This window comes from Physeter macrocephalus, chromosome 15, assembly GCF_002837175.3.
Source record: "Physeter macrocephalus isolate SW-GA chromosome 15, ASM283717v5, whole genome shotgun sequence".
NCBI lineage: Eukaryota > Metazoa > Chordata > Mammalia > Artiodactyla > Physeteridae > Physeter > Physeter macrocephalus.
The window spans coordinates 67,617,504-67,639,718 of NC_041228.1; the positions used below are offsets into that span (position 1 = coordinate 67,617,504).

Consider the following 22,215-nt stretch of genomic DNA (forward strand, 5'->3'; position numbering starts at 1 on the left):
ACTACCAAAGCAGGAAAGCCAGTTGACTGAAAACACATATATAATGTATTAGGCTACTCTTGGTGGTGGAGAAGAATTTCATTTTTGCTGGAATACTTCTGGACTCACATAAATATAAAAATAGAATATTGTGAAACAGCTTTTTGTAAATATTTTTAAAAATTATTGGGCTTTTAATATTTTTACGTGGTTTTAAGTTTGTAAGAAAATTAAGCGGAATGTACAGAGAATTCCCATGAATCCTCTTGTTCTCTACCCATCCCCCCCACCAGTTTCCCCTATTGTTAACATTTTGCATTAGTGTGACACATTTGTTACAGCTAATTAGCCAATATGTACATTTTATTATTAATGAAAGTCCATGGTTTACTTTAAGGTTCATTCCTGTGCTGCACATTCTATAAGTTTTAATAAACGTATGACATTATATCCACCATTACAGTATCATACAGAATAGTTTCAGCACCCTAAAAATCCCCTGTACTCTACCTTTTCATCCCTCTCCCTCCCTCCCCAAAAGACCCTGGTAATCACTGATCTTTTACCTTTTACATAATGTCATATAGCTGAAATTATACAGTACGTAGTCTTTTCAGATTGCCTTCTTTAACTCAGAATATGCATTGAAGTTTCCTCCACGTCTTTTCGTGGCTTGATGGCTCATTCCTTTTTGTCACTGAATAAAATTTCGTTGTCTGCATATACCAGTCTTTTTATCCATTTACCTGTGGAAGGACATCTTGGATGCTTCCAGGTTTTGACAATTATAAATAAAGCTGCTAAAAACATTCACATGCGGGTTTTTGTGTGGACATACGTTTTCAACTCATTTGGGTAAATACGAAGGAATGTGATGACCGAATCATATGTTAAGAGTATGCATAGCTTTGTAAGCAACTGCCAAACAGTCTTCCAAAGTGGTGTTTTGCATTCCCACCAGCAATGAATCAGAGTTCCTGTTGTTCCACATTCACTCCAGCCTTTGGGGTTGTCAGGCTTTTGGATTTTGGCCATTCTAACTGGTGGGTAGTGGCATCTCATTGATGTTTTAATTTACAATTCCCTAATGACATGTCATGTTGAACATCTTTTCATATGCATACTTGCCATCTGTAATATCTTCTTTGGTGAGGTGTCTGTTAATATCTTTGACTCATTTTTTAATCAGATTGTTTGTTTTCTTCTTACTGAGTTTTGAGTTCTTTGTATATTTTCTATAGTAGTGCCTCATCAGATGTGTCTTTTGCAAATATTTTCTCCCAGTCTGTGGCTTGTCTTCTGAACCTCTTGACATGGTCCTTTTGCAGAGCAGAAGGTTTTAACTTTAATAAAGTACAACTTGTCAATATTTTCTTTCATGGATCATACTTTTGGTGTTGTATCTAAAAATGTTTGTATTTATCATCACCAAACCTAAAGTCACCTAGATTTTTCCTATGTTATCTTCTCAGAGGTTTATAGTTTTTCATTTTACTTTTAGGTCTATGATCCATGGGTTAATCTGTGTGACAAATGAAAGGTCTGTGTCTAGATTTTTTTTTTTTTTGCATGTAGATGTCCAGGTGTTCCAGTGCAATTTGTTTAACAGATTTTCCTTTCTCCATTAAACTGTCTTTGCTCCTTTTTCAAATATCAGATGATTATATTTGTGTTGCTCTATTTCTGAACTCTTTATTCTGTTACCTTGATCTATTTGTCTATTCTTTCACCAGACCATGCTGTATTGATTACTCTAGATTTATACTAAGCCTTAATGTCAGGCATTATATCAGTTCTCCAACTTTGTTCTTATCCTTCAATATTGAGTTCACTATTCTGGGTTTTTGTCTCTCCAGATCCACTTTAGAATTGGTTTTCAATACCCACAAATTATCTTGCTGAGATTTTGATTGGAATTATGTTGAATTTATAGATCAAGTTGAGAAGAACTAACATCTTGACAATATTGAGTGTTTCTACCCGTATACATGGAATATCTCCCTATTTATTTAGATCTTCATTGATTTCTTTAATCAGATTTTTAAATTTTTTCTCATATAGATATTATAGGTATTTTGTTACATTTACACCTTTTTGTTTGTTTGTTGCTAATGTTCATGGTCTTGTGTTCTTTATTTCAAATTCCAATCGTTCATTTGTGGTATAGCAGAAAGAAATTGACTTTTATATATTAACCTAGTAACCTGCCATCTTGCTGTAATCACTTATTAGCTCCAGGAGTTTTTGTTGTTATTGTTTTGGGATTTCTACATAAACAATCATGTCATCTGTGAACAAAGTTTTATTTCTTCTTTCCTAGTCTGTATATCTTTTATTTCTTTCTCTTGTCTTGTTGCATTAGCTAAGACTTCCAATACAGTGTAGAATAGTAGTAGTGATAGCAGATATTCTTATCTTATTCCTGATTTTAGTGAGGAAACATCTAGTTGCTCATCATTAAGTATAATGTTAGCTGTAGGTTTTCCATAGATGTTCTTTATCAATTTAAGAAAAATTGTACCCAGTTTTGATAGTTATAATTTTAGTTATTTCTGATAACTTTTGCACAAATAAATAATACAATTAAATTACTCTTTCTTATTTTAGAAAATTTAGGCAATGTCTCTTGACTACCCACTATATTATGAGACTATTAACAATTCTGCCCTTCTTTCTCTTTCTCACCACCTTCCACCTTCTACCTGTTGAGCAGTATCTTTAGTTTTGTATTGTTAGGATTGATAACATTTATCTTATGTTCTGTGACCACACTTAAGTCTCTTTCTAAAAGCTTAAAATCAACAAACAGAGCATATATTATATGACTACTTTAATAATCCTCACTGCAGAAACAAGTAGTGTGATAAAATTACATTTCATTTTCTCTGGGTCCAAATTCATAACTCTCATGACACTCCAGGGACCACTTCTAGGTTCAATGATTTCTGTTTCATAACACCATCAACTGCTGAAAGACACTCATGATATTTCTTGGTTTCCTTCATATCTGCCATGATTTTGTTACACAGTCTGTTAGTTTTTTGGTTTGTTTTCCATTTTTGGTGGAGATCCTAATTTTTTGTGAAGAGAAGAAATATACCCTTTCTTCACAAGTCACTAACATTATCTAGCCCCTTAGGCACTATATGTTATTTTGTTTTGTTTCTATTCTGTTCTTCATTCTTCTTGACCCCTTCTGATTTCATTCCCAATATGGACTGATTGTTTAAGGACCTGCTTGAAAACTGTCATTCTAGAATAGTTATTCCAAGGCCTCCACGTGAGTTCCACCATCTTGTCTATCAGAAATCTTCTGTCTTGGTATATTAGTTTTCTAGGGCTGCCATAACAAGGTATTAATATCTTATAGTTCTGGAGGCTGGGAGTCCAAGACCAAGGTGTTGGCAAGGTTGGCTCCTTCTGAGATTTGTGAAGGAAAATCTGTTCATGCCTCTCACCTATCATCGAGCATCCTTAGACATTCCTTAGCTTGTAGATAGTGTTCTCCTTGTGTCTTCACATCATCTTCCCTCTATGCCTGTCTGTCTCTGTGTTCAAATTTTCCTATTTTAGAAGGACACAGTCATAATAGGATTAGAGTCCACCCTAATGACCTCATCTTAACTTGATCACTGCAAAGACCTTATTTCCTAATAAGGTCACAATCATAGGTACTGGGGGATAGAACTACAAAACTGGGGGGCAGGCACAAAATTCAAGTGACAACACTTCACATCTACACTCATTTTGCTGAATTATATCTGGAATGACTTCCTTAGAAAGGGTGCATGGGATATAAGTTTCCTGAACCCTGGTGTGCCTAAAATGTATCTGTTTTGCCATGCTGCTTAATGGATAGTTTGTGTAAGAATGCTAGGTTTAGAATTATTGCCCATTAGAATTTTGAATGCATTGCTCCTTTTTCTCCTACCATTTCTGTTGGTGATTGAAAGCTCAATGTTATTTGACTCTCTATCCTTTGCAGAGGACCTATTTCATCTATCTGGAAGTTTTTAGGAATCTTCTCTTTCTTTTGTGTTCTGACAAAAGAAATTCAGGACCATGTTTACAGGTGGGTCTTCTTTCGATTATTCAGTAGGAACTTGATAGACTCAAACAGAAAAGTAGTCTCTTCTGATCTCTGGGACAGTTTTTTGTATTATTTCTTTAAAATTCCTTCCGCTTGGTAATTGTTTCCCTATTTTTCTGGAATTCCTATCAGGTGAGTTGGCTTTCTTAGAATTATTCTATTTATATCTTATCTATCTCAAGTATTCAATCTCTTTGTTTTGTTTTTGTTATTGTTGTCTCTGTCTCTTTGTTTTGTTCACTCTGTTTTGTTCTCTATGTTGTAAGAGACTTCCTTTATATTCTAATCCTTCTTTAAATTTTTCATTTGGCATATGATTATACATGTAATAAATGTTCTAATTTGTTCCCTGATTGTTCTTTTCACCTAGCATTCTGTTCCTCTACTCTGGGGGTACTACCTTCTCAAATCTTTCTCTGAAGTTTCTTTGTTTCTTCTAGAGACAGGTTTTCTGGGTTTTGTTTTTGTTTTTTTTGTTTTTTGTTTTCTTTAATCTTATCCTTTCTTTATCTTGCCCTGCCTTTTAGCCTGTCCTTTCATGATGTTGATGGTCCATGGATATTCATTCTATTTAAGACAGGAGAATGGAATAATTTCTGCCTGTAGCAGGGGTGCCTTCCCTCTGTGGTTGTATGTGGGTCTGTTTTCTTACGTGGTCTCTCTCACTAATAGGAACACTGACTGTAAACTTTATGGATGTGTTCAGGACTTGTCTAAATGAAATGAAGTCTTCAAAGGGAACAGGCAGGTAGCAGGTCTTTAGCTGTGGAGGTTCCAGTGGCCAAAATGGGAGAACTTCACTGTGGGGGGCTGACACCAAAAGTTCTAATTCCACCTGTGTAGATACTTATATCTGATGAGAGAAGAATCCTTAGGTATTTTTAGACTGAGATTGATGCTTGATTCCTACACTGAGCTATGAGAACACAGATAAGGAAAGCAAAGAAGTGGACTTGGCAGGAAGAAAGCATTAAGTTGCTCTGCAGACAGGCTTCTCAATTAAGCCACTCTCCTCAGTCCCGACACCTTTACTGCCACTGACTCCGCTCTGCCACAGCCTCAATCTCTTTCCCTTGTCAAAAAACTTCCATTCTCTTTTTATCTTTCAGAAGTTTGTTGAAATTTTTCTCCTATTCATGTTTCTCTTTCATTCTCTTCATGGCAGTAGGCGTTTGCTCTAACTACCTAATGGTGGTGGTACAGGGGAGAGTTTGAAGAGATTAAGGGAAAATCTCATCCCACTATCTTGAACCACCTTTAACTAGAAGTTTCACATTTGATATAACAAAGCTGCCAGTAGAGCATTTAAATAAAAAGGTTGATGACATCCAAAAAGAAAGGACTTGTAGTGTCTTCATAACCTGATTAACAGGCATGTGAATATACACTTACATAAGTATACAAACACAGAGATGTGGCATAACAGAAAGCCAGTTCTGAAGGGGAAGTTATGAAAACTGGTGTGTACTAGATGGAAAAATCTACAGATTTTTTAAAAGATGATACTTGGCGATGGGTTATACAACATACGATATTCTGACTGCAGAATCAGCGAGAAAGGAGAGAAACCTTGGTGCACCGTGGAGGAGCCAGGGTTTTAGGAAGTTTTCTGAGCTCCAGGACACTGGCCACCTCTGTCACCAAGAATGACCTGGGAGCCCTCCTTGCTTGTAACACCCTGTGGTCTCTTTAGAGGGGCTCTTCACCTCCGGGATCTCATTCCCTAACTTTCATGAGTTCCCTCAACAGTTGCCAGAGGAATTTTCTCACTTGAACAATGGCTAAGCCCTAGGAGGCTGTGTATGTTCTAGCTTCTTAAGTGTGGCTTCAGCCAATGGGCAAAACAACTTGGAAACCAGCTCAGGTTCACATGTGGAATGTAAGAGTCCAAGGATGCGGGAGGAGAGTGAAAAAGGAAAAGAGGAGGGAAATGCTCCCCATAAAAAACTGGCAACAGTGCAGATTTAGGGCAGGTTTCTCTCAACTCTTACATTCTCGCCTCACACACTTGTATGTGTTCAAGTCGTCTTTTCTTCTTTAAAATACGGTGCCAACATAATCCACTCTACTTGGTATTATTTAACATTGTAGGAATTTGCATCCATAGTCATAAGAGCAGTGGATGAGCAGTTCTCTTGTTGTGTTCTCTTTAACAAGTGTAGTAGTTAAACTGCATTTTTAACATAAGTGAGGAGACAACTCAAAAAATCTAGGGTCTGAAATAGTTTAAATAACATTGAAATGATCTGGGTTTTTAAAAAATTTTATTTTATTGAAGTATAGTTGATTTACAACATTGTGTTCATTTCTGCTGCACAGCAAAGTGATTCAGATATATATATATTCTTATTAATTTCTTTTCCATTATAGTTTATCACAGGATATTGAATATAGTTCCCTGTGCTACACAGTAGGACCTTGTTGTTTAATGACTCTGTATATAATAGTTTCCATCTGCTATGAAATGATCTGTTTTTAAAGGTGAGCTACACAAAACTCTTAGAGGAAAACATAGGCAGAACACTCTATGACATCAATCACAGCAAGATCCTTTTTGACCCACATCCCAGAGAAATGCAAATAAAAACAAACAAAAAAATGGGACCCAATGAAACTTAAAAGCTTTTGCACAGCAAAGGAAACCGTAAACAAGACAAAAAGACAACCCTCAGAATGGGAGAAAATATTTGCAAATGAAGCAACTGACAAAGGATTAATCTCCAAAATATACAAGCAGCTCGTGCAGCTCAATATCAAAAAACCAAACAACCCAATCCAAAAATGGGCAGAGGACCTAAACCAACATTTCTGCAAAGAAGATGTACAGATTGCCAACAAACACATGAAAGGATGCTCAACATCACTAATCATCAGAGGAATGAAATCAAAACCACAATGAGATATCACCTCACACTTGTCAGGATGACTATCATCAAATAGAACACAAATAATAAATATCAGTGAGGATGTGGAGAAAAGGGAACCCTCACACACTGTTGGTGGGAATGTAACTCGATGCAGCCACTGTGGAAAATAGTATGGAAGTTCCTCAAAAAAATTGAAAATAAAGTTGCCATATGATCCAGCAATCCCACTGCTGGCCATATATCTGGGAAAAACCCCACTAATTTGAAGAGATACATACATCCCAATGTTCATAGCAGCATTATTGATAAAGAAGATGTGGCACATATATACAATGGAATATTACTCAGCTATAAAAAGAAATGAAATTGAGTTATTTGTAGTGAGGTGGACGGACCTAGAGACTGTCATACAGAGTGAAGTAAGTCAGAAAAACAAATACCGTATGCTAGCACATATACATGGAATCTAAAAAAAATTTAAAAATGGTTCTGAAGAACTTAGGGGCAGGATAGGAATAAAGAGGCAGATGTAGAGAATGGACTTGAGGACATGGGGAGGGGGAAGGGTAAGCTGGGACGAAGTGAGAGAGTGGCATGGACATATATACACTACCAAATGTAAAACAGATAGCTAGTGGGAAGCAGCCGCATAGCACAGGGAGATCAGCTAGGTGCTTTGTGACCACCTAGAGGGGTTGGATAGGGAGGGTGGCAGGGTGACGCCAGAGGGAGGGGATATGGGGATATATGTACACATACAGCTGATTCACTTTGTTATATAGCAGAAACTAACACACCATTGTAAAGCAATTATACTCCAATAAAGATGTTTAAAAAAATAAAAAATAGAGGTGAGCTAGAAGTTAGTTATAAAACCATCCACCCACTCCTGGTATTTTTTCAACAGTAGAGATTAACCTAAATTTCAACTTCTATTTATATTTTCTTTCTTCTCTTGTAAAAATTTTGGTAGTTCATATTTTGCTCAATAATATTTTATTTCTTCCTAGTTTTTCAATTTGTTGTCATGTAATTGTATGCAATAATATATTTTTATTCCACATCAGTGTTATGTCATCTTTCTTATTTCTAATATTTTATATATTTGCTCTGTGTCCTGTTCTTGTTAACCAGGTTTATGAAGGGGTTTTCTGTTTTACTGGTCTGTGCCTACAACTAACTTTTGCGATTTTTGGTCTTTATAATTTTTTTCTCTTTAATTATTTTTGCCTCATCTTTATTAATTTCTTTTTCCTGTTTTCTTCTCATTATCCTTGCTGCTGTTTTTCTAATTTTCTAGGTACTAAAAACCTCTATAATCAGTAATTTTTCTTTAATTATGAAGCCATTTAAGGCTTTATATCTTCCTCTGCACAGTTTTTTAAAATGCATCTTGATAATTTTAACACTTCTTTACACTGCTTCCTTAACAGTGTGTAACTTCAATTTTGACTTCTTTGATCCAACAATTATTTAGAAGTGTGTTTCTTAATTTCCAAGACACTAATTTAGTTTTGTAGGACTGAGCCCTTAACCTGTGGGATCTGAAACTAGCTCCAGTAGGTAGTGTCAGAATTGAGTTGAATTGTAGGACACGCAGCTGTTATCACAGACTTTGCAATCAAAAATTGCCCTATTTTTAAGTAAAATGTTCTTATAGTGCCTTAATATCAAAATATGCCTTAACTGTTGTCACAAGCAAGATGCTTACGTATTAATGTTGACATTACTCCTTTTTTTACAATTTCTTTTTTTTAAATTTATTGTATGTACTTATTTATTTTTGGCTGCGTTGGGTCTTCATTGCTGCGCATGGGCTTTTCTCTAGTTGCGGCGAGCGGGGGCTACTCTTGGTTGCTGTGCGCAGGCTTCTCATTGCGGTGGCTTCTCTTGTTGCGGAGCATGGGCTCTAGGTGTGCAGGCTTCAGTAGTTGTGGCACGCAGGCTCAGTAGTTGTGGCTCGCGGGCTCTAGAGCTCGGGCACGGTAGTTGTGGCACACGGGCTTAGTTGCTCCACGGCATGTGGGATCCTCGCGGATCAGGGCTCGAACCCATGTCTCCTGCATTGGCAGGCGGATTCTTAACCACTGCGCCACCAAGGAAGCCCCGACATTAAGCCTTAATCTTTATGAATAGAGGAATTTTTTTTCACTTTATATTTCTTTTCTGAAATTCAAAATAATCTGCTAAAAAAAAAAACACTTTTTGATATGACTCACATGGTCTTTAAACATTTGTAGGCATTAGAGAATATATCTGATAGTGCCTTTTGAGATGTCTGAGAAAAAGCTAATACTTAGTACAAGTTCGCCTTTATTTTCAAGGTTTTTTTTTTGAAAAAAAAATGAGGAAAACACAGTCAAATTAGATGTGATGTAAAAGTTGTCTGTAATTTTGATCAGAAGTTTTTGGCAAGCTCATTTTCTTAGGAGCTATTGCTCACATGTATGAAGAAAAGAATTTTTAAACCTTCCTTTTAAAGGGAATACTTTTTTATTAGACTCTAAGAAAATTTTTGGATGAATGAAGTGTGGGATTTTTTTTTAATGTGCTTCTTTGTTTTTCACGAAAAATGAAGATGACTTATAAAGCTGCCTTAGGCCTTTTTGTGGGCTTCTCACTAAAGCAAAGATGAAAGTGTATTTGGGAAGTGCAGATGATTCTTATTTTTTAAAAGTCTACTAGCTTAGCACACAAGTCTCCTAATTAAGGAAAAAATTATGTTCTTGACACTAAAACTTGCCGTTTTATTTATACCTCTTACCCTCTTTCTATATCAGCTTTACCATAACCGTAATCTCTACCACCCTACAACCACACCCACCAGAGCCCACACATACTCTCGCCACCCCCATTCTTTGTTACATGCAGTTGACTTTTCCTCAATTTCATGTAACGTGCTATGTAATCCCAGATTCCAGCAGGTCCCCAAGTTTTCCCAACCTATCTGATTCTGCAAGCTTTCCTTTACCCAAAGGTGAGGCTGCCACTGTGGTCTTCTCAAGACACTTCACCTGACTGGCATTACCTGCTAGAGTTTTCCTTACCTCACACTTCCTCTGTGACGAGGAGCTATCATTGGTTATCCAGGGGTTTTAACCCCATATGTGAAAAAGATAAAAGAAGCAGATATCCTTCAATCGAAACCAAATATATCAGTGGCAATGCTGACACTATTAAAGACAAAAACTGGATAAAATAAGCAACCTAGAAACCAAATTTGTAACCCAAATCTTAAGAGACCCTGGGGCCAAAGATATATTAATATGCATATATATGTATAATTATTATTAATATATTTACTAATATGATAGCTATTTTATTCAGGTTAGGTTGATGGTATCAACACAACCATTTGCAATTAGCGATTGTGTTTTAAGTGAAGAAACTGTACTTAAAAATATTTATTTCATTTCAGAAATGCAATTAATTCAGAAGAGTGTGGCTTCCTAATGAATGTCATTTTGTTTGCGCTTCAATGGTCCTGGACGGTGTGTGTGTGTGTGTGTGTGTGTGTGTGTGCGCGCGCGCGCGTTACTATGACCAAAGACATAAGGTATGCTTCTTGTTATGATATATTTACTACTTAGGAATGTGAACACAAACAATCTTGCCTTCTAATTGGGATAAACAATGCAATGTTTATGGCAATATGTGTTTTGTTCCATTCTAAATTTATTTATGTATTTTTGGCTGCATTGGGTCTTCGTTGCTGCACGCGGGCTTTCTCTAGTTGAGGCGAGCGGGGGCTACGCTTCCTTGTGGTACGTGGGCTTCTCATTGTGCTGGCTTCTCTTGTTGCGGAGCACGGGGTCTAGGTGCGCAGGCTTCAGTAGTTGTGGCACGTGAGCTCAGTAGTTGTGGCTCACGGTCTCTAGAGCGCGGGCTCAGTAGTTGTGGCGCATGGGCTTAGCTGCTCCATGGCGTGTGGGATCTTCCCAGCCCAGAGCTCGAACCCACGTCCCCTGCATTGGCAGGTGAATTCTTAACCACTGCGCCACCAGGGAAGCCCCTCAATATGTGTTTTTAACATAAGCTCTGAACAGTGTCATTTTCCTGTCTCACACAGATGACAAGCCTTTCAATCCGCTTGCTTCAGCTTCTGCGTGATAAAATCTCCGTCTTAAGATGAGTTCAGTTTATTCAAACTTCAAGCAAATGGAATTAGGATAGTTGAATTTAGAAGTAAAGCCTCTTTTCCTCCAGATTGATGAGTTTATACCCAGAATTAACAACAGTGGGCATTCCCAGACATTTCAAGTGGAGAATAGCCCCCTGCAGAGATGGCAGGAGTATAAACCCAGACAACCTCAGTCTCAGCCACTTTATATTGTTTTCTCCAATTAAAGGCTAAAATTGCATCTCTAAAATAATGGGTGTTGGGAGTAAAAACATTTATATAGACTAGCTTAAGGTAAGTAGCCTAATTTGCAGAATGTCATAAATAAGACTAAGAAACAAAATTGTAGCTTGCCAGACACATGCAGTGTAAGAGAAGTAAATGCATTAAAATTAGAATATCATTTCATGGAAATGAGCTTCCTGGACTCGTAAATGTGCTGTTCAAAGGCATACTTCTCTACATGATTAAGATTCTTTACAATTAAAAACCTCTGTCTTAAAAATATTCTTCAACTTCAAAGGCATTGCTAGTCAGGAAATCCCCCTGGACTCCTTGGTGATCTTTCTCATTTTTTTTCAGTGATAGGAAATTACAATACCAAAATACAGCAGAGCCCACACATCTGTTGCCCGCTTTTGCTGTAGGTACTCAATTGATGCAAGATGTGCACTTTGAAGCATGGGGGGAGGGGGCACAAAGCCAAGGAATACAACCTGCAAACTCAAGGGCCAAGTCCAGAGACAAAATGATAAGAGAAAGGAAGAAAACCGCAATCGCCAATTTGTCTCCATTTGAAAGTTAATGTGTATCTGTGAGTGTGTCTGTGTATGCTGGTATTTTGTCTGGGGACAAAGGTACTCAGTAAACATTGGTTGACTGATCAATTTTTGTTATGCAAAATAGGGATCCCTCTTGAGACACAATTGGAATAGTCCCTTCCAACTCAAAAGGTAGCTTTTGGGCTTCCCTGGTGGCACAGTGGTTGAGAGTCCGCCTGCCGATGCAGGACACACGGGTTCGTGCCCCGGTCCGGGAAGAGCCCACATGCCGCGGAGCGGCTGGGCCCGTGAGCCGTGGACGCTGAGCCTGCGCGTCCGGAGGCTGTGCTCTGCAACGGGAGAGGCCACAGCAGAGGGAGGCCCGCGTACCACACACACACACACAAAAAAGGTAGCTTTCCTATTAATGTAATCAGGATCAAAATGGTCAAACTATTTACTCAACTTGCTCAATATGTGTGAAGATACAAATTAAATGTGTTGAGAAAAGCATAACAATCTTTCGATGATATCCTCCTCCTCATCAAACATTCAAAAGGGTATCAACAGCTTTCATTTATTGGATACATCCTCTGCTCCAGACACTGGGGCAAGCGCTTCATTTTTCTAAAATTCTAGCAAAATAATGAGACTGTTATTTTGAGCTACCAAGTTTTGAGGTGGTTTGTTACTCAGTAATAGATAATGAAGCTCAGAAAATATTTGTGGAGCGAATACATGAAAATTTTAGACATATCGCCTCAACCATAATTCTCTAAATACCACATCTTCCTCCTTCTAAGAGCGTTAGGTAGCAAAGCATGTAAGGCAAAGGACTCCTGAGAGAAAAAACATCGACCAAAAGGATCTTGAAAATAAAAAACTGTGCTGTTATTTTTCCCCACTGCATTTGAAAGGGAATCAAGAAGCAGTTTAGAGATGAGAGAATCAATGCGTTATCTCGACCAAAACATAAACCCACCAGGACGGTGGCACATTAAGCTCAAATTTAGTTTGGATGCAACCTAGGAGCCATTCTATTTGAATTTAAGGATCTTTCAAAGCCAATTTTGTAGATTCATGATTAAAATGAGATCTAAATAAAATATTATTATTTCAAGGAAATTACCCCACAAAGTATGTATAATATTCTAAAGATATTTCCATACTTATTTCAATTGTGAACTTGCCCTATTTACTTAAAGAAAATTTTGTTTAAAGTTTTAACAGAAAATGACTAAAAATGACCAAAACAGAGACATTTTTACCAACTCAGACAACAAATTACACCACATACAATTAGTGCTACTTTCTGACCCTGGCCTCTCTTAAAACTTAATTAAAGTTTAACAAAGAAAGACTAATCAGATAAATGAGTTGAAGGCTGATCAGCACAAAACAAAAATAAATTCCAGGAATTTAGATAAATAGGGCAAGTTCACAACAGGGATACATTTAGAAATCTCTCTGAAGTATTATATTAGTTCCCTTATCAAGATTCCCTTAAAACAATTCCTCCTACAAATCTTCTACTGCTGATAACAGAAGAAAAAGTATAGCCATAATACTACTGATTTTCTAACATGGTGCTCCTGTCTGCCCCGGGCCTACATAGATGAAAGTTAATGAAGCATGCCTTCCAACAGAGACTGATTTCTGGGGCTGCAATTGAAATAACTATATACACTTTTATGGCACCTGAAATAAAAATTGTCCACTTTAGATTTAACTTCCAGAATGTAATCTCTGACTTCCTAGTTTCCCTAGCCTAATTCAGCAGGACTGGCTAGTGCAAGCATTGCCATCATCCAGGTTGGAGAGCAGCGATAGTTCTCGGCTTTTAGGAAGAAAAAGGATCATGAGGGACTTCCCTGGAGGTCCAGTGGTTAGGACTCTGTGCTTCCACTGCAGGGGCACAGGTTCGATCCCTGGTTGGGGAACTAAGATCCCCCATGCAGCACAGCCAAAAAAAAAAAAAAAAAAAGTTCATTGAATCCACATAGCAGCTAACCTTTAAGAAACTACCATTTGTCCAGTTTCGGTGTAGCTGCAGGGGCACAGGTTCGATCCCTGGTTGGGGAACTAAGCTCCTGCATGCCGTGCAGTGCGGCCAAAAATAAAAGTAGCAGCAGGTCCCAATGGCAGAGAGAAACAAAAAATTTAAAAAAAAAATCATGAAATGAATGTTTCTCTTTGAGCTGTAGTTAAAACAATGGTTAAAGCAGTAAAAACAAGTGAATAGAAGCGACTGTGAGAATTTGTGCTTGAAATTTCCTGTGGAAGTTGTAGATCTTTTCCCCCGCTTTTCTCTTTTTTGTTGGTAGTCAATGATTAAGACTTTGTTTATGTGATATAATGCTTCCTGCACAGGTGTAGCTTGAAATGTAGGGAGGAACTTGAGAATGGGAATCTACAATTTGTTTTATTGTTGCAGATGGTTGTATTGTGGCAGAGATTTTAAATTCTTCCTCAGAGAGAACAATGCAAATGTAAATTGTATCATAAGAATCATTTTAGAGTGAGAGTGATGTTCAAAAAAGAAGAAAAAAATAACAAATGACGTTTATTAAAACATTATTATCTGCCAGACACTGTATATGGTTTAGCTATTCTAATTCTTAGATACATACACTAAAAATAATGTTGCTCCCTTTCAAAGATGGGAAGATTGAGGCTCAGAAATAAGGAATTTATTTAAGCTTCTAAAACAAAACCGATAGCCAAATTATAATAAGAAAACAGTTGCTCAAAGCATGATGTTTTATTTCAGGACACACTGTGACAATTAGGAGAGGCTTAAATCATACATATGTACATACATACATACATAAAATCATAAAATAAGTATTTAGTGCACACCCACTACATTCCAGAACTTTGCAAAGCTCTAAGGAGGCAGTAGAGAATTAGCCAGACCTCATCCTTTCCTTGGGGAACTTATGCTCTAAGATCTCTGAATGTATGTCCCAATGAACTGATGACTCATCTCTTCTTGGTAGCAACATTCATTTATTCATTCATTCAATAAAAACGGATTCAGAACCTATCCTGGGTCAGGTCCTATTTTAAATACTGTATAAGTACAGAATAAAACAAATTAGAAAACACACAAACACCTGCTTTCCTGTAACTCACAAGGTAGTGGAGGAGACAACTAACAAGGTAAATAAATAAAATGTTTGCAATATTATTTAATCATAATTACTAAGGAGAAATGAATAGATGGTGGAAGGGGGAAGGGATGGGAGGATTGCAGTAACAGAAAAGGTAGAGAATGAGAGAATGACAACGCCAGAAGGCCCTAAGGACGTGAGGGAAGGAAGTATGAAGATAGATAGATGTCTGGGCAAAGAACCTTCTAGGCAGAGATGGAGCACGTGTCAAGGTCCTACGATAGGAGTTTGTCTGGGGAGCCTGATGGGACTGAAGCTGAAGGGTGGGCAGGATGTAGCAGTAGATGAAGTCAGAGGGAAAAGAGGGCCAGTAGTTGTGCAGGGCTGTGCAGACCAGAGGGAGGATTTGCGTGAGATGCGATGCTCTTGGAGATTTTGAGCAGCGTGATGGCAGGACCTGAATTTAGTTTTACAGTTGATTCAACTGCAAACACTTGTGTCCTGGAGCCCAACACAAAGAAATATATTTCTTTTCATTTAAAAGGCAACCAAAGAGCTTCAAGAGTGGTTTGGATTTGGCACAGATGAGGCTGCCTGAAGAAAGGATACACCAACTTCTCCTGAATGAGGCATTTCCTGTATTATTTTCAATGTGCCCCTAGCAAGTTGAAGGCTCTGAGCCAAGGGATACAACACTAAGCACCATTTTTAGCAACTGCTTTAGGGAATATGTATGGTGAGGTGTGGAACTGTTTTCCAAATTTTGTGAAAATGCAGCCTTTCAGCACGTTCCCCTCTCTCCCAAGGCAACCTATTTTTAAATAGTAAATCCCCCCCCCCAAAATAATGACCATGGGATATTTTTTCCCCATGGGAAGAGCTCAGCCTGGCAATCGTTGATATTCTCACGCAAAGGCACTTCACATCTGTTGAGAGCCTCACGACTGCAGTGACCGTTAGACCTTAGGGTCCAGGTTTGAGTGGTGATAGCAACTTCAGTTGAATCGACTTTCCTAACGTTACACGCTTAATTGTTGGCAGAGGTTCATATCTAATTCACAATGCCTCTCACAAACGAGCATCTTCACCACGCTAGCCGCCATCCCGTGTACTTTAGGGTCAGGAACGATGAACGAAATTGTACTGTAACTTGATGATATAAGTCATTAGTGTCCTCGATTTGCAGGTGCGCAAAGTAAGACTCAGAGACCAAATAACTTTCCGGGATCACGGCCAGTAGATGGTAACTCCAGGGCTGATGGACCACAAAGCCTATTTTCTTTTTACTAGGCAACCCTCCACTTTAGAAAAATAGCAAGGATCCTTGGAGGTCACCATGTTCCACACTCTCATTTTCGGTATGAAATTGGACAACGGTCCAATTTCACAATCCTAAGGTCTCATCATCTAGACCATCTTTAGGACCTGCTGCACCTGTTATAAGACCACACCATCCTTGAAGATGAACAACTAGTCATCTGACCCACAGCAAAGCCTCCATTTCCAATCAGAAATAGCCACGTGTCTCTCCAGAAAGTATTTCGGTGAGTTGGCTTTATAGTACACCGTATGAACTTCAAAAGTAGCCTACAAATATCAGCAAGGAGACAATTCTTTTCAGAAAGGAGTAAGACCTTTCAACCCTATTAAAATCTCCTTGTTCTTACCTGTTTTTTTCTCTCATACACTGAACACTATATTCCAAAGACTGGAACTGCACCACATAAGGATGTGTTTCAATATTTACTTCTTATTTGCTTTATGACAGAAGTGAAGTAAATAGTGATATTTGGCATTATTGGCATTACCAGCAATTCTGTATTTGAAAGCATTTTAGATTATCCTCCCTAACCATCTCTAAAGTAGAGTCTCAGAAGCTATTCTTTAAGATGGGACCCTGGCTCAACTCATCCACTGACTTTAATAAGTGTGAACCAGGAAACTATTAAGATATACCTTAAAGGCTTCTCTGTTTACGCTTTCAGTCACCCGTGAGGGTGCTATTCAGGGTAGAATTTCTTTGTTAGAGATCATCCAATGATTTGAAGGAATTCACTAGCTTTTGATTATCTGTCAACGTTTTCTTCTGGAATAAATGCTTCTAATTACATGAAAAGATGACAGGTTTGGCAACGGGAGAACATACTTTCAATATCCAAATAAATAAATGAGATCAGTCTTCCAGGCAAACTCCAGAAGACTCTGTGTACTATTCATCAGCACATGCATGAAGCAAATTGAATAGTGAAGGCTCATTCAAAATTAGTCTAGTTATAAACAAAACCCTACCCACACCGTCATCCTCCTCCTGAAGAAAATCAGTGATGCTAAGCATTTACTGGTGTGCCATTTCACGTAATGCTTTGAAATGAAAACCCATGTGCAAAGATGTTGCTTTCGTATTGTCGAAAGACGGGAGACATGCCAAAACAATGTCCCCTACCCGCGAGGATTCTTTTCAGTCTTAGAGTCAAACTGAGGAAACACCATGGCCACGAATCAGTCATTCTAAATGACAATTCGAAGCTGATGTAAAGCAAATAGGGAACATATTCATTCAGTAGACATTTGTTTTACACTTACTGGCCTATTTTGCTCCAGGCGTTGTGCTTAGCTAAGAAAAAAGGGATTTAGTGAACTATCACTCACTGCCCTACTTTTCCAGTACTTACCGTCTTGGGGGTTGGAGGGAACAGGACCGAGAAATATCAGGCTGTTAGGTGAAGGGCTGGTGTAAAGGTAGCATGGGGTCTGCATGGGGTCACAAAGAAGGGATGTGAGACCTAGTTTCGGGATTTGCAGAACACTCACGGGAGGTTATGTCTTGTACTGAAGGACAAACAGGATGTAGCCCAGCGAAGATGATGTGCGTGGAATGGTGGGAACTGGGGAGAGGGGGTGTGCAAGAATCAATTCTGGAAGTGAGAAAGAAAACAGATGCTTTAGGATTCCAAGCGTTTGTGATTACAGCGAAGGTTCCCAAACCTGAGCCTGCCTCAGAATCCCCTAGAGGGCTTGTTAAAGCACAGATTGTTGGGCTCCCTCCCCGTGTTTCTAGTTCAGTGGGTCTGCAGTGGAACCCTGAGGAATCTGCTTGTCTAACAGGTTCCCAGGTGGTACTGATGCTGCTGGCCAGAGGATGCCACTCCGACATGCCCAGACGAGAGCACAGCGTGTGCGGTGAGTCACGGCATGAGCTGTGGCCAGAGCCGTGAACTGGGCTTCTGTCCCTTCCCAAAGGAGCTGAGCGGAAAGATACCACTGAAGCCTTGATGGCAGAGAAGGACCTGTTGAAATTTGGGCTTTAAGAAAGATTATTCTGAGGGGGGGAAACCGCGGTGGGGTGGTGGTGGTGGTGTGATGAACTGGGAGATTGGGATTGACATGTATTCACTGAAGTGTATAAAATGGATGACTAATAAGAACCTGCTGTATAAAAAAGCAAACAAAAACAACAAATACTAAACTTTCTTTGGGTTATGTGTATGGAAATATGTTAATATAAATGTTTCAGACATTACATGAAATTTCTAAAAATCTTATACGTTCTGGTATAATGCTGTAAGTCATAATTCTAGTTATTACTTTAAAATGTCTATCTCAGAATTAACTAAATTTCCTTGTCAATTGCATTATTATGAACTTTCATCAAATCTTTAACCATGGTCATTTTTAAGTCTTTTGTCATTTACAGACAGTTCTGGGTGTACTCTGATGCTTTTGCAAAAATGTTCCTATAAAAGGGTTCCATTTCTGTTTGAATTTTAAAAAAAAATCCCACAAGGATTCAGAGGCAAAAAGTATACAAATCAATTTTCACTGCAAAGTAAAGGAGCTGTTACAGTGGAGGATTACTGGACTGAATGTCAATATTATGACATAGTAGTGTTTTGTGTTTGGTAATTGCAATCATTGTTACTTTTGTTGTGGTCATCCATTTACAATGTGTGGTGACTTTATTTATCTCTTGTAAAAATAAAATACAGTGTGTGTGTGTGTGTGTGTGTGAAAAAAAAAAGAAGCTTACACAGCTCACCAGGATTTTGTTACAAACATGTGACAGGTGAACAAGTTCATATTAAACAGCCCACTGTGTGGCATTTGTGCAAGTACCTTATAAAACTGATTATTATAAAAACTCCTAGCCTGTTAAAAAAAAAAAAAAGAAAGATTATTCTGGATGCACTGAAAAGAATGGAGAACTGCCAGACTGAAGGTAACTTTTGGCTTGTACAGTAATTCAGGGGAAATATGCAGGTCATTGTAGAAGGACAGAGAACCTCTGATTTGAAATTTGGGGGGAAACCAGAGTCAGAACAATGTGCCAAATTGATTCCAGGAGGCCAGAGAGGGGAACTCTAAATGCATCACCAAACTAAGGCTCTGAAAGTATAAGGGCCATGGAGACAGGCAAGGTCAGAGGGCACAAAGGTCCTGGCCATGACCTGAACCGGCTCCTTCTTTTTCTCCACAGAACGGTCAGCCATGTCAAGAAGACCAAGGATGAAAGGAATAAAAGCTGGTGAGGTGTTTCCCTTAAGGAAATTAGTAGCATTGGGGCATTTCAAGACTCTGTCAATTTTTGATTTGTATGGTAGGCTTCTCTGAGTTCCAAATAAACTGTAAAACAACCCCAGATAGTCAAAGAAACTGAAACTAAAGCAAGGTGAAGAGGTGGCTAGACTAGTACTGTGTTTATTCTCTCTGATCTCTGGGAGGATACTGGTTTGGTCAAAACTACAGTTGCCAAATTCTGTCACAGTTAAGAGCGAGAACTATTTGTGTTACATCTAACTGTAATTAGAGCATTTAACCAAAAATTGGGCAAAGTAGGGTCTTGAACTAACAGGATATAGTTGTTAAGAATGTCAAGGGACTGCTGTTCTCATTAATCATGCTAAAATAATCCAAACCTCCAAAAATGAAACAATGGCCAAAGGTACTTTCCTTTTAAAGAATTACTATTATCTAGAGGAAATATGCCCTTGTTATTCTGTATTGATTTCCAAAAAAGGACAAATGACAATTTAGACAAAAATAATCTTATGAGTCTACAACAGATGCAGGAACACACACACAGACACACACACACCCCCCACACACAATAAAGGAGTTTGTAGCAAGTATGTATTTTTTTCTTGATGAGGATGGATTAAGCCACTAAAGAAATTGAATTCTTAATTTAATACATTTTCTCATCACTTATTTACTCCTGTATGGGCACTAAGTAACTTGCACAAAGATAAAACCTGCAAATACTTGGAAGCTATAAAGAGAGGCGTAAGCTTTAAAGCACATTTTAAATCCACCTAAATGCTTAAGGCTGGAGAAGTTTTAGGAGAGGCAGAAAGAAAATATCCATCTTCCAAAAGGAAAAAAGACAGTTGGCAAATTGGGAGAAGAACAACGTGGAATTGCCATTAATGCTAATGAGAATGGCATTCTCATCAAGAAAAAACTAGACTCCATCAAATGCTATAAGATAAGCTATCCAAACACACTGATCATCATACAAACAGAACAATTTTAAAAGCCCTCAAAAATGAAGACACCAATATTCCTCAAATAACATAACAGGGGTGCCCCCAAAATTACACATCTCCATGTTTTCCTTTTTCTCTCCTTTTCATGTTTGTTTGCTTTCCTCCTGACCTGCAGCCGCAAGCAAGGGCTGCTAAGGAGGCTCTTTCACCAGCAGCGAGAGGTGTCTGGTGTTGAGATGTCTCTGGTCACCCGTTACCAGGTCCTGTCACTGACACTTGTTAAAATCGGAGCCGTGTTCCCTCACTGAGCTTCAAGATGAGATTCTACATCAAGTTTGTGAACATCAGGGAGCAATGTGCAAATGAGAACAAGTTCTTCAGGAGCTCATTTCCCTTTCCAAGGCTAGAAAAGTGCCCAGTTCAAGAAAACTCTCACTCATCTTGCAAAAACTCTGATTCAGTAGTTTTGAGCTGGGTCGGGGTGCAAAGAAGTTATTTCTTTGCAAGAGATTCTTAGGACGATGGATTCAGACGAGATTATAACGATCTTCCAAAGGTCCACATTGCTTATTTAACTTTTCCATGCCTTTGTTAAAACATGCAAGTTTAGAAATATCCCCATACCCGTCCTCTCATGCCAATATGTAATCTCCCTGACTTCTTTTGATGTTCAGATTTGCTCTAAATACTAAACAAGTGTTTCTGTCTTAAGCTACATTAAAACAAAAACAGTGAATATTCACAACCTGAGCACAATGTTTCATAGAGTGTAAGGTCCTATCATTATTTTCCAAGTGTAGGACAAAATGTGTGCTTCAGTGGAAAACTGTTGTTTAAACTTTCAAAGCACAGCCTTCAGGGTTAACTGACTCTGATTCCATAGGGGCTCTGTAGTCTTCATTATCTTTGGGCTATTTGACGACCCTGTAAATTGCAGAACACTAATAGCGGTGCAATAATGCTTGTCTATAGATATACAAATAAATACTCTGCAGTGGAGGGAAGCCCCTCCCCCCTCCCCCACTCCCGGAGAAGAGAGAAGATGGGGGGGAGGGCTGTGCTGCATCCATTTGCACATTTATTCAATATTTTTGATCTGTAAAGTCTCTGTTTTTTGACATCTTTGACCACTTGTAACATCTTTTTCTTTCCTCATTTAATTAATGAGATAAGTAAAATCTCTGACATATGCTCATTTTATATTTGTATGAGTCATGACTTTATCTTTTGAAAAAATTATTCTCTAACAGAATACTATATATATATATATTTTTTTTTCTTTTTTGCGGTACGCAGGCCTCTCACTGTTGTGGCCTCTCCCGTTGCGGAGCACAGGCTCTGGACACGCAGGCTCAGCGGCCATGGCTCACGGGCCCAGCCGCCCCGCGGCATGTGGGATCTTCCCGGACCGGGGCACGAACCCGCGTCCCCTGCATCGGCAGGCAGACTCAACCACTGCGCCACCAGGGAAGCCCTATATTTTTAAAATAATTCCAGATTACAGCAATTGAAACTAATCAGATCCATTTTTTTCTACTCCTTATTTTCTTCAGACTGCACTAGTAGTCTAGTTAAAAACAATAAACTGTCTAATTTACCAAAAAGCTTTTAATTTCAGTTATGTCCTCATATTGTCTATGTGCTATACAGAAAGTTTAAAGCTCCATTAAGTAGGTGGATGAGAAACTAAACTCTGAAGGGGTGTGTGTGTGTGTGTGTGTGTGTGTGTGTGTGTGTGTGTGTGTGTGTGTGTGTGTGTGTGTGTGTGTGAGTGGGCAAGCGCCTCTAAAGTTTACACAAAA

General features: G+C 38.5%; 1 protein-coding gene across 4 annotated transcripts in view; it reads right to left on the reverse strand.

Moving 5' to 3' along the window:
* The window catches only part of PREX2 (phosphatidylinositol-3,4,5-trisphosphate dependent Rac exchange factor 2), a 351,708-nt gene that overhangs the window by 305,324 nt on the left and 24,169 nt on the right, over positions 1-22,215 (reverse strand). The window contains exon 1 of one of the 4 annotated variants that reach the window (XM_055091337.1): positions 17,603-17,679. The exons of the other annotated variants lie outside the window; for them this stretch is intronic. The gene's annotated coding sequence lies outside the window, so the exon portion shown is untranslated. Of the gene's footprint in view, positions 1-17,602; positions 17,680-22,215 lie in introns of those variants that run through there. 4 annotated transcript variants of the gene reach the window in all.